This window comes from Perca fluviatilis, chromosome 9, assembly GCF_010015445.1.
Source record: "Perca fluviatilis chromosome 9, GENO_Pfluv_1.0, whole genome shotgun sequence".
NCBI lineage: Eukaryota > Metazoa > Chordata > Actinopteri > Perciformes > Percidae > Perca > Perca fluviatilis.
The window spans coordinates 21,582,308-21,594,421 of record NC_053120.1 but is presented as its reverse complement, the minus strand read 5'-3'; the positions used below and the strand labels follow the sequence as shown (position 1 = coordinate 21,594,421).

Sequence of the window (12,114 nt, the reverse complement as noted above, 5' to 3'; positions counted from 1 at the left end):
GTTAGCACATTTTGCATGACAATAGGAGCCATTGACCGGCCTGCTCATCCTGCTGTCCAGTGCCAGGTCCTCTTTTCAGAGAGGGTGTTTCATCTTTTTATGCATGTCTGCATTGTATTTACAAATCCATAAATTGACCTTTGATGCATCATTGTACTCATTCTGGCACAAACATGTCCACATGCTTGACTGGACCTAGCCTGTTACAGGCATGATGTCATGGCTGCAGAAGGGGATTTTTTTGGAGCCGCCTCTTGCTTACATCCAATTAACAGCAGCCTTTGAAGCTTTTTCGGTTGGCTTTGAAAATATTTAACAATGGTGTTGCATTATGTCACTGAAGTGTTTGTTTTAGGGCATCCCCAAAAAGATTTGATGTAATTTGATCGACAAATCATGTAATTTATAGTCATTTAGTTAGTGCATATGGAGTGCAAAGCGTTTTTAGTGGACTATTTTCTGTTTATCAAGTTTGTAGACATTTACAACATAACACTCCATCTTTAAATATTTAGAACAGGATGTTACAGCGATCGACATATCTGAAGAAAAAAATCTTCTGATATTCAAATCACTCAGTGCACAACTTCCAAACAACTTGGAAAACATTCGGCAGGATGTTTTCCCTCGTGTCTCTCTCCAGCAATTCATTTCACTCTTACCGCCTGCCACACACACATATTACTGTATACACACACACACACTGATATTTGCGTTCATCCATCCATCTTCCTCGAGCATCCTCAAGGTAACTCATCTCATCTCCACCCAGGCAGAGTGGCAGGAGGAAACGGTGATGAGTTGTGAGGAAGGAAGAACTGAGGGACGATGAAAAATTGATGTCCACACAAACAGCCATGAAACATGTTCTCAAATACAACGCGTTTAAGTGTTGACAGAATCAAGTTGTTAACCATATTGAGATTATTACACTATCATTGATATGAGTCCTTGTGATATACTGTATATTTGTAGTACAAAAGACCTGAACTCAAGGTCAATTTAGAGGCTTTTTCCCAGAGCTTTCAAAGAATGAACTAATTCATTCATAAGTGTTGAATAGTTCACCCACTAATAGGGAACGTGAGCTTGGTTTAGACCGTCTTGAGTATAGGGCTGCAACTAACGTTTATTTTCATTATCAACTAATCTGTCAAATGTCTCAAAATTGTGAAAAATGTTGATTATTGTTTCCCAAAGGATTAGGATTAAGAACAGAATTTCAACTTCCAAAAACAATAAAAACGTTAATCAAACTTTACACCCAAAAAGATTTATGAAATGTGTAGCCCCCCCTGTTTATCAGAGAAAGTTCATGCGACAGGTTATTTTTAAGTGATAATTTGGGTTTTATATCCACATTTTCTCTATTGATTTGTAAAACATTTATTTACCTACCCACTTCGTCAGAGCCTAACGTTTTTTTCTACTTGGTGTTTAAATCATCTGTTGCCAGGGATTCTGAGGGACAGATGCTCTGACTACCCTTTACTTAGAAATAAATAGAGGAGAATTTGAAAGTTAAAGTATACCACAAGCTACTAAAGAAACAGCCATCAAGTGATGTCTCATTTCAAAGTGGAGCTGGATTGTTTAAATGCCACAGCTCAGGAGCTAGGACGTCACAAACATCTTCAAACTCGGAGCCTGCAGGCAGAACATTCAGAGCCGCCTCCCTGAACATGAGTGTGGGTACATTCCTCTCTGGTTCTCCTCCCTGCCGCTCTGTACAAATGTGCCAACCAGACTTCTTGCCATGCAACGCCCAATCTGGACTGCACCGGTTTCTCACGTAAACCTGGCCGCTGCAGAATGAGAGGTATGGAGGAGCATCACCTGACTTACACTGAGCAGCATTAGCACATTCTTCCAGGTTTGAGGCTCATAATGTGTGTGCACATCTTCCATGTGAGCAGTGCTGGAAAAGTACATTGACTCAAGTACTGTACTTATTTTTTTTTGTGGTAATTTTGAGGTAATTTACTTGAGTATTAAGCATATACTGTAGGCTACTTCTGGGTGGGGGTCGGGGGGTTATATAAGAGACAGAGCATGGACTGTTCATCTCATTGGATCTTAAATGCACAGACAGGAGGAAGGAGACGGGTGTTCCTGGTAAATACCAAAACCACTCCTAACCTGCGTTTGGAAACTATTCCAGGCACGTTAAGTGTACCTGTGTGATTATATGGCTGCCCACGCTGTTTTAATGACACAGCTGCTGAATTCCAGTCATTCCCTGGAAAACAACAGGACAAACAACAGAAAATATGGTTTCAACAAGAGGATATTTTATTGACCAGTTATGGGCTGTAGAACATGAAGTAACAGATGGTATATCAGTAATAGCTTAATATATCAGTGTATTTGATATATACTTTGATATATTGGAAAACTGCAGACTTCCACACAGAACAAAGAAAGATATTGTTCAAACAGAAACAACTTGATAATTTGCTACAAAAACGATTTTGATTATTCACACTTCCCAAGCTGGGTTAAGACAAAGATACAAAATTAAGACCATTAAGAGATTTCTCTGTACAAAATGTGCAAATCAAAGGCTTCTACAAATCCATTACAAAGCAAATATACAAACCATACACATGAAAAACTTCCATTAAAGATCGTGAACTATCAAATGAAAAAAATAACGTTATAGCTACAAAGTATATCTTAACTACTTTGGACACAAAGGTTAGCTATTCAGGTTTTGGAAATACATACATTTTAAATATGATCTCTACTATTAACCGTAATCATACATTTACAATTGGCAAAACAACGTCTGTAAGAATGTATTCTAAAATGAGAGCTCTGTGAAATAGTACATTCACACACAAAAAAAAAGACAAAACGTTAGAAAACATTACCCTTCCTTGAACAAATACAGGCAAAACTATACATAACCCTGAGACACAAAATACACACAAAAAAATGACAAACTCATAGCCTGAAATAACATCTTGAAACAGAAAAGTATCTTCTTCGGGCCTTAATGGGCCACATTCTCTCTTGCGAGCGCATATTTTAAGTCAAGGAGGAAGATACAAATTTAGCTTACCAAAATTGAGGGAAGACCGAGTCCAAAGTCTAAAAATACAGACAGGAAGATTGTTTTTGTGCACAAAATCATACACTTCCCCAAATGTCTTCTCTCCTTCCCCATACACCGAGCATAGCAAAGGTCTAATTCAGTCTATCAGCAGTCTAAATAAATTACACCTGAGTAAACGCTCAGTGCCAGGAGGGGAGAGAAACCACAACAAAAAAAAGGACCAGCTGACTTTCTTTTCGGTTGACTTTAAAACAAGAGGTCAGTGAGAGACACTAATAAGTCCTTACGGAGTCGGTTAACTGGTACGCTACTGGCGAGGTGAAGCACATTTTTGACGATGGAGTGGGTCAGTTGAGCAGTGCAGGGCAGATACAGTTAGCAGATTGGCCCCAGGGGGTGGAAAGAGAAAAGTTTGGAGATGGGAGGCAGATGCCCGGAGCACACATCTATGCCATCGGTCTGCTTCCTGGCTGTGCTTCGCTTCGCATGTTGTACAGAGACTGTGAGGCCCCCACTGCAGTATACATGGCAACCGGTCCATCTCAGGCTAGTAGCTACATGGGAAAGTTACACAAGAAGTACGAGTAAACAGATCAGGTGGAAAGAGGCCGCAGACTAATAAAGTGAATCAGGCTGGATGGAGCCACAGCAGGAATATACAAGCTCTTCCTCCTCCTCCGTTCAGCCAGTGAAGGGAGACACATGCCTGCATACCAGACACCACGGCTGATCTGGGGAAAGAGACAAGAGGGAGATTAATGTTTAGGTCCTGTGAACTCTGCTGTATGAGGAACAACCACATGACCAGAGAGGCAGCCTGGACATTCTAAGGGAGTGGAGAGGAATGCAGAAACTTTGGTCCTCCGGGCTACACATCAGCTTATCACCATGCCATTTTATCAGGCTTACCCACATAGCGTTAATAATGCCTCAGGATGGGGTGCCATTTAACCAAAGTCCCCCTGGCATGTGGGATTAAGCTGCTCAAGCCATTTATGTCGCTAGGTAATAAATATCTGAGGGTGGCATTAGAGAGGACCCCACGCTGCAAAAATAAGCTTCTCTGGACTAAACACATATTCCAAAACCATCTGCTCATCTGCTTTATCTGGATATAATTCCTAACTGTAAGAAGCTTCCTTATGGTTCAACTGTCAAATTCCTGAATGTGTGAAGCACAATATTTTACTAAACATTGTGAATTCTTTGGAATCTCTTATCTCGGCCGTTCTCTTCAAATTCAGATACTTCAGTATTTAATTTCCCTCCCCTGCTGTTATAACGAAATTATCCACTGGATATTTGGGGGGTTGGAGAGAAAGGTTACCCTCTGATTTGCATATTTTGGATGATAATTCATTCTGCCAGAACAGATGAAGGATGTGTGTGTGCTCTCTATTCTAGGAGAAAGACAGTTGACAGTAACTGTACAGACAGGCTCTGCTGGGGGCTTGTTTGGATAACCTAATGAGTTCTCATTTCCATGGCTGACAAAGCCGGCTGATACTACCGAAGCCCCAACTGATCCATACACATCTGTTACTGTTGTGAATACATTGCCTCTAGCATAACAGTGGGACACAGCCAGAACACTGCACTACTAGCAGAGAGACAGAAAGAGGTTACAAACTAGCTTTGGGATTAGAAGCAGGAGGAAACACATTTAAACTCTGAAAGAATTACTCTGGCAGGTTGATGTAATGCAAAATACTGTATGTTGTATTAACCCGAATGCTAAAATAAGACGGTCAGTCGAATGGCCTCAAGGCACAAACCAAGTATAGGGAAGGGTTTCATTTTCAAGTTTTTTTATCAATATTAACACAGACCTTTTGATACCTTACTTTGAGAAATATATAAAAAAAAAAATTTAAAAAAAAAAAGAAAAAAAATATTTTATATATTTGCCATTTTTGCTTTCTTGCAGATAGTTACAGAAGAAGATTGATACCATTCTCATATTTCTCGGTTAAATATGAAGCTACAGCTAGCAGCTAGTAAGCTTAGAAGATAGACTGGGACTAGGGGGAAACAGCTAGGCTGGCTCTGTCTGAAGGCAACAAAATCCAGTAACACTTTACTTGAAGGTATCTACATAAGAGTGACATGACACTGTCATGAACACATGACACTGAACCCTAACCCTACCCATAACTTGTCATGACAAAAACGGAATGACATTTACTAAAAGAAGCGTTATGTCATAAACATTTATGTTTATAAAGTTTATGACACATTCATGTCACTCTTACGTAGATACCGTCAAGTAAACCCAAAATCCATCTGCCATTTACGCTAGGGTAGGCCGATGGCTGACAGTCACTGACCGACCACTGAGCCCAGCGTCGTGATTTGACCTCTGGCGAAAGAACGTCAGGATTGATAAGATGGCAGACATCCTTTTATTCATAATAATAACAATAATAATACATTTATTTTTATAGCGCTTTTCTAGACACTCAAAGACGCTTTACAGTTGGTTCGTTTTTTTGGTTGATATAGCTGCTGCCCCCAGTCCGAGTGCTCAGCACTGAGAGGAGAGACAGATAGGCCTATAGACTATATCATCGTCCATGGTGAGGTTTCACTGGGGATACCACTTTGGTAGACATCGGTAAACTAACACGTTATACATTTCCTTTGTTTAGTCCTTAAAAACAACAAGCTGTGGTTTTACGGGGGGTTATGTACCAGTCCTTTTCTTGGCCCTGTGCAGTGGCTTCCTGGTCTCTTATCACTGTGAGGTTGCTAGGCAACCAGTGAAGTATTCCTTTAACGAAATAAGCCACACTTCACAATGTTAAATGTTGTATAAATATAAGCAGTTGTACAAGAAGTAGTCATCTGTCATCTGAAATTGGCACAATTACCATTTAAAATCTCAAAGTGCTCACAGAATAAGTAAACAAGCTTCCAAATCTGGCCACACATTTGGTGCCAGCTTTCAGTACTTTATAGTTTATACACAGTTTATGATACTACTACAGACACATTTCGGTCAGTGCCAAAACGGTATTCAAGTTCAACGCCCAGCACTGAAACCAACCAGTTAACAGCACATACTGTAGGCTGCAAGACAAACTCAGCTTCCTGATCAAAGTAACGTTGCAGTAGTAGCACTTATTGCATCACTTGTGACTGCAGGCCTGATGGAAGTTTCCACTGCTGCTCTCTCTGTGGGTGCATGGATCACTGCACTTCTTGAGTTCTGCTGCTGCTGGTGGTCTAATCTCTCTCAAGTGCAGATGATGAAGAGCATGCCTCTAAATCTTAAATACTCTGCCACTCTGCTCTGCTCCGACTACGGCAATATCACGGTTTCATACGAGTTGCAGCTTTATATTTAGTCATCCATCTGCTGCAAAGAGCATGGGCTTTCACATGATGCATTGGTGTTGTCAAACCACCAGCATGATCTCAACCCAAGACAACCACATCAAAAAAGGTGCACCTTGTATTAAAGTACTTTTCTTTGATTTCTAGTGCATTATTGAACTTTAAAATAAAACAAGGTTAGATTGTATAGTGCCTTGCGAAAGTATTCGCCCCTTGAACGCTTTCGACCTTTGCCACATTTCAGGCCTCAAACATAAAGATATAAAACTGTAATTTTTGTGAAGGATCAACAACAAGTGGGTCCCAATTATGAAGTGGAACGAAATTCATTGGCTATTTCAAACGTTTTAACAAATAAAAACTGAAAAAAGTGGGCGGCAAAATTATTCAGCCCCTTTTACTTTCAGTGCAGCAAACTCTCTCCAGAAGTTCAGTGAGGATCTCTGAATGATCCAATGTTGACCTAAATGACTAATGATGATAAATAGAATCCAGCTGTGTGTAATCAAGTCTCCGTATAAATGCACCTGCTCTGTGATAGTCTCAGAGGTCCGTTTAAAAGCGAGAGAGCATCATGAAGAAAAGGAACACACCAGGCAGGTCCGGAGATACTGGTGTGGAGAAGTTTAAAGCCGGTTTGGATACAAAAACATTTCCCAAGCTTTAAACATCCCAAGGAGCACTGTGCAAGCGATAATATTGAAATGGAAGGAGTATCAGACCACTACAAATCTACGAAGACCGGCCGCCCCCTAAACTTTCAGCTCATACAATGAGAAGACTGATCAGAGATGCAGTCAAGAGGCCCATGATCACTCTGGATGAACTGCAGAGATCTACAGCTGAGGTGGGAGACTCTGTCCATAGGACAACAATCAGTGTATACTGCACAAATCTGGCCTTTATGGAAGAGTGGCAAGAAGAAAGCCATTTCTTAAAGATATCCATAAAAAGTGTTGTTTAAAGTTTGCCAAAAGCCACCTGGGAGACACACCAAACATGTGGAAGAAGGTGCTGTGGTCAGATGAAACAAAATCGAACTTTTGGCAACAATGCAAAACGTTATGTTTGGCGTAAAAGCAACACAGCTCATCACCCTGAACGCAACCATCCCCACTGTCAAACATGGTGGTGGCAGCATCATGGTTTGGGCCTGCTTTTCTTCAGCAGGGACAGGGAAGATGGTTAAAATTGATGGGAAGATGGATGGAGCCAAATACAGGACCATTCTGGAAAAAACCTGATGGAGTCTGAAAACCTGAGACTGGGACGGAGATTTGTCTTCCAACAAGACAAATGATCCAAAACATAAAGCAAAAATCTACAATGGAATGGTTCACAAATAAACATATCCAGGTGTTAGAATGGCCAAGTCAAAGTCCAAGACCTGAACCAATCGAGAATCTGTGGAAAGAACTGAAAACTGCTGTTCACAAACGCTCTCCATCCAACCTCACTGAGCTCGAGCTGTTTTGCAAGGAGGAATGGGCAAAAATGTCAGTCTCGATGTGCAAAACTGATAGAGACATACCCCAAGCGACTTACAGCTGTAATCGCAAGGGAGCTACAAAGTGTTAACTTAAGGGGCTGAATAATTTTGCACTCAATATTTCAGTTTTTATTTGTTTAAAAGGTTTGAAATATCCAATGAATTTCGTTCCACTTCATGATTGTGTCCCACTTGTTGTTGATTCTTCACAAAAATTACAGTTTTATATCTTTATGTTTGAGGCCTGAAATGTGGAAAAGGTCGAAAAGTTCAAAAACTTTCAAGGTATTCCATAGAGATACACTCTGACCCACAAAGGTTATGTATCTGTCATTATCAGTACATCCATCAAAAAACACCATTCCCGTCTTGCATCATCAAACTTCAGCTCCCAGCGCCACAACAAGGGTCCCGCTGTCACAAGAAATCAGCTCCAGACTGCCTCACAGTGCTGTCATTATTACCTGTCACGTCAAGGTCAATTCTACTCAACGCTGTACACTTTTTACCCACGTTGTTTATATGGAAAAACTCATCCCGACTTGCATTCAAACTCTTACTGCACCGAAACAACCAAATGGACCTTCACCTGTCCGACTTCCTTCTGCCAACAGGGAGTAAGCTGTCTGGAGTGCCAACAGGTGGCAGGGTTAATAACTGTAACCCAGAAAGTACCCAGAGGCACCGTGTGTACCTTCGGCCTGATCCTGTGCAGTAACCACAGTGTGAAGCTATGAGGGACGGAGGGAGTCCACGTGTCCACAGCAGACCAAACAGATGGGCTGGAACCATATGAAGTGATTGGATCTGGCACTCTGAGGTCTAACCTGACTCAGCCTGTCTGCTCTCATCACTTCATCACACCAAGACTAGGTCACATTTATTAAATAAACAACGTCTTCCAGAGGCCCAGTTATCCACGATGCGACACACCAAAGCGGAGTCCTTTTTCTTTATGTGTCCCTTGTGTCCCCCCTGTGCCATGTTTACTAATGACCACAAAGAAATGCACTGTATTGACGAACGGATGAATCACAGTCACTTCATTTACATGAGTTTGCATCGTTTTCAGGGACAGATTAAGGACTCCGGGGTGAGCTCAGAGACACAAGTATCTTGGTACAGCTGCAAAGTATATGGACTCTTGATGAATCCTTGCAAAAACTCCAGTTTACGACTTAAGAACAAAGAGCGTCTCTGTGACCGGAACGTGCCACTTCAGTACTACTTCAGAGCCGCAAATATTACGTAATTCACATTAAATACCAGGCAGACACACTCCGTCCTATCCCAGCTGGCTTCCTGCAGTGGCCCCTGTAACTGTATGAGGGCTCGCCTCTTTTTAAGGGCGTAATCAAATTAGTCTGGGTGATTATTCAGCCATTTTAAGCATCTTTTCCCCTTTTCCTTTTTGTTACTCGCAGCATGGTGAAAAGACCAATAAAAACTCCATTAGGTTTATGCAAATTTAAGCAGCCGTGCCGAGGGCTGTAATGTGGCAGATTGATTACTCAAGGGACTGAAGACGAAGTGTGTGCACATGCTAACTCTGATGGTGTATGTGTGTGTGTGTGTGTCGGAAGGAATAGAGGGGGGATCGTTGTTGTACACAGATGCCACAATAAAAGCCTCATTCAGCTTGTGTTCCTGGTGGCCCTCACAGCGAGGCATTAATAAAACATTAGTATTGAGTGACTGGAGCCTTTGCACTCCTCCTCCCTGATCCCACCGTGACCTTTCCATTTTACAGCAGCTGTCTGGGAAAGCAGAGCGCCCGCTGAGGACTCCCTCTGTGGCCCCTGACCTCTCCAGGTGTACCCTATCACACAGAGCCGTGCCCACCTCATAAGTGCTTCGGTTGAAGCCGTTGAGAGGAGAATACTGCTTAGGTCTGATTTTTAGTAACAGAGAGGGGTGATGAGGAGGGAGGGATGGAAAAGAAAAAGAGGAAGTGGGGGTGGGCTGAGAAAACAAAGGCTCAAGCGTAGATAACCGTCATCTCTGCGGTCGTTAAAGTTCATTAGTTTAAAAAGGAGAGAGATTGTCCTGAACTTTGTGCAGGGATCTCCGGTTACATCCTGTCTGGTTGTAGTCTGGAACGAAAAACTGACCAGATTCCACCATGATGGTCCTCTGCTTACAGATCCAAAACACACACTAAATATTCTAATCTAAGCTTAACTGGTAACTGTAAAAATTGTACAGTCAAATAGTACAATGAAACTATTTAGGTCTTTATGTTTTTAGCCTAAAAAGTTATTTACTTCTCCCATCTGGACCATAACCAATTTGAACTATAATGCTTTAACATTTACAAATACTTTTCCATCAACAGTGGGTTCTGGCTTGGCCCTGGAGTCTGTGGTTAGTCACATCTGTTGGAAATACACAGGACCACAAACTACAGTAGGTGGTGACAAAAAGGCTGGTAATCGTACAGAGGCCATGCAAACTGCCAGGACAACTGAAGGGCCTCAACCATAAGGCAACATTAACAAATCTTTACTAATGGGAATGCAGGCCACACCTTCATTCCTCCCAAATTAGAGTAAGGATGGCCTCTGTCTTTTTAAAGGACAGGCAATGCTAGCAATGTGAGTGCCTGTGTGTGTGAGAGACAGAGTTGTACAAGTGGAAAATGAGTGGTTTCAAATGTGCGTAAAAACTCACAATACTACAAGTGAACACACACACACACACACACACACACACACACACACACACACACACACACACACACACACACACACACACACACACACACACGTTTGTATGTAGGCATGCTGCTCTGTGTCACTATGTTGCTCCCTACATTTGTTGCCACTTGGATTCTCCTCTCAAGCCCCCCCGACTCTCAAGCCCCCCCTGAGAGAGTCAACCAGTGTCAGGGTAGGACGCCTGCTTAACAAGATGGAAATCTGAGCTTTTCCATGTCTGCTGTAATTAAACAGAAAGGCAGCCAGCAGCGGGATGGTAGCTGCCGTAACTGCAAGAGTTCATAAAGATGCAGTGCCTTGATCTTTCATAGCCAGCCTGTCTCCATCCCGGCAAAAAAAATAAAAAATAAAAAATAAAACGAGGCTAGCGGTCCATACCAACAGCCTCATAATGCTAAGCCCACAGCTCCATCATATCCAGCTGTTTACTGAAGACACAAGTCACACATAAGCTCTGTGCTTCTCACTTGCTTCCCCTCAGCTTTACTTTCAAAATAAATTCTCGGCAGCATAAAAGGAACTTGTTCAGAGTCACTTTCCCGTATTCCTGACAGAGAAAGCTGTTGTTTTGCAGTACGCTTTATCCTTTTTATCTGCCACACTTTGCACACCATTTACTTCAGTATTCTTATTTAATCATTGACACTGATGAAATATCTTTCTTGGCAACAACTAGAAAGACTTTAAACTTGATTTTCAACTGTTAAGGGGGCATTGAAATAAATGCAAACAACAGACTTTACCAGTCAGACATACGAGTATAGTTTACATTTATGGAGTTTAATCCATTTTGATCTCTGGCAAACGTTGTTAAAAATAAAGATTTGGCTAACAAACTCGGGTTGTTCCAGTCTCGTTTAAAGCAATAGTTTCATATTTTGATAAATAAACAAATTCCCTTTCTTGGTGAGAGTTAGATGAAAAGATGACAGTAAATATTAATATATGTTACATTAGCATGGCTAGCTGTTTCCCCATTTCCAGTCTTTGTGCTAAGTGAAGCTAACTGGCTGCAGCTTTTTATTGAACAGAACATTTGAGGATGTTATCACCATCAACCTTCTAATCTAACTCAGCAAAAAAGTGAAAAAATTTAAATGCTGCACAGAATTGGTTTTAAATGTGGGAATTTGTTATCTTTGATGACAGACTGGATCTTTAGGGCAAATGGGCCACATTAAACCATTGAACCTGTAGGACAGAAGTGCTTTCCAAAGGCTCAGTGAATGTGATCAGCATAATAAAAGCTCCAATAAAAAGATAAAACCACAACAACCAACAAAACAAAGGATCCAGCAGAGTCTGGGCTTTTTAAAAAAGCAAACCAAGGATTACTGCAGCAATGAACAGTTCTCTATTGAATGCATCACTGCTAAAATAAGATCAAAGGACAGGCCTCATGTCACAAAACTTAACAAACTAGCTCTAACACCACCGGGCACGACAACCTGCAAAACCTTCATTGTACACTGTAGATCCTCTTCTTGTTTCATCTACTGGCCCCTCCATCTCTC

The 12,114-nt window shown here is 41.5% G+C and overlaps 1 protein-coding gene across 1 annotated transcript in view; it reads right to left on the bottom strand.

Moving 5' to 3' along the window:
• Window positions 1-2,271: 2,271 nt before the first annotated feature.
• enc3 (ectodermal-neural cortex 3) overlaps window positions 2,272-12,114 on the bottom strand; it is a 14,757-nt gene continuing 4,914 nt past the window's right edge. The window contains exon 3 of the mRNA XM_039811757.1: window positions 2,272-3,789. The gene's annotated coding sequence lies outside the window, so the exon portion shown is untranslated. The remainder of the gene's footprint in view (window positions 3,790-12,114) is intronic.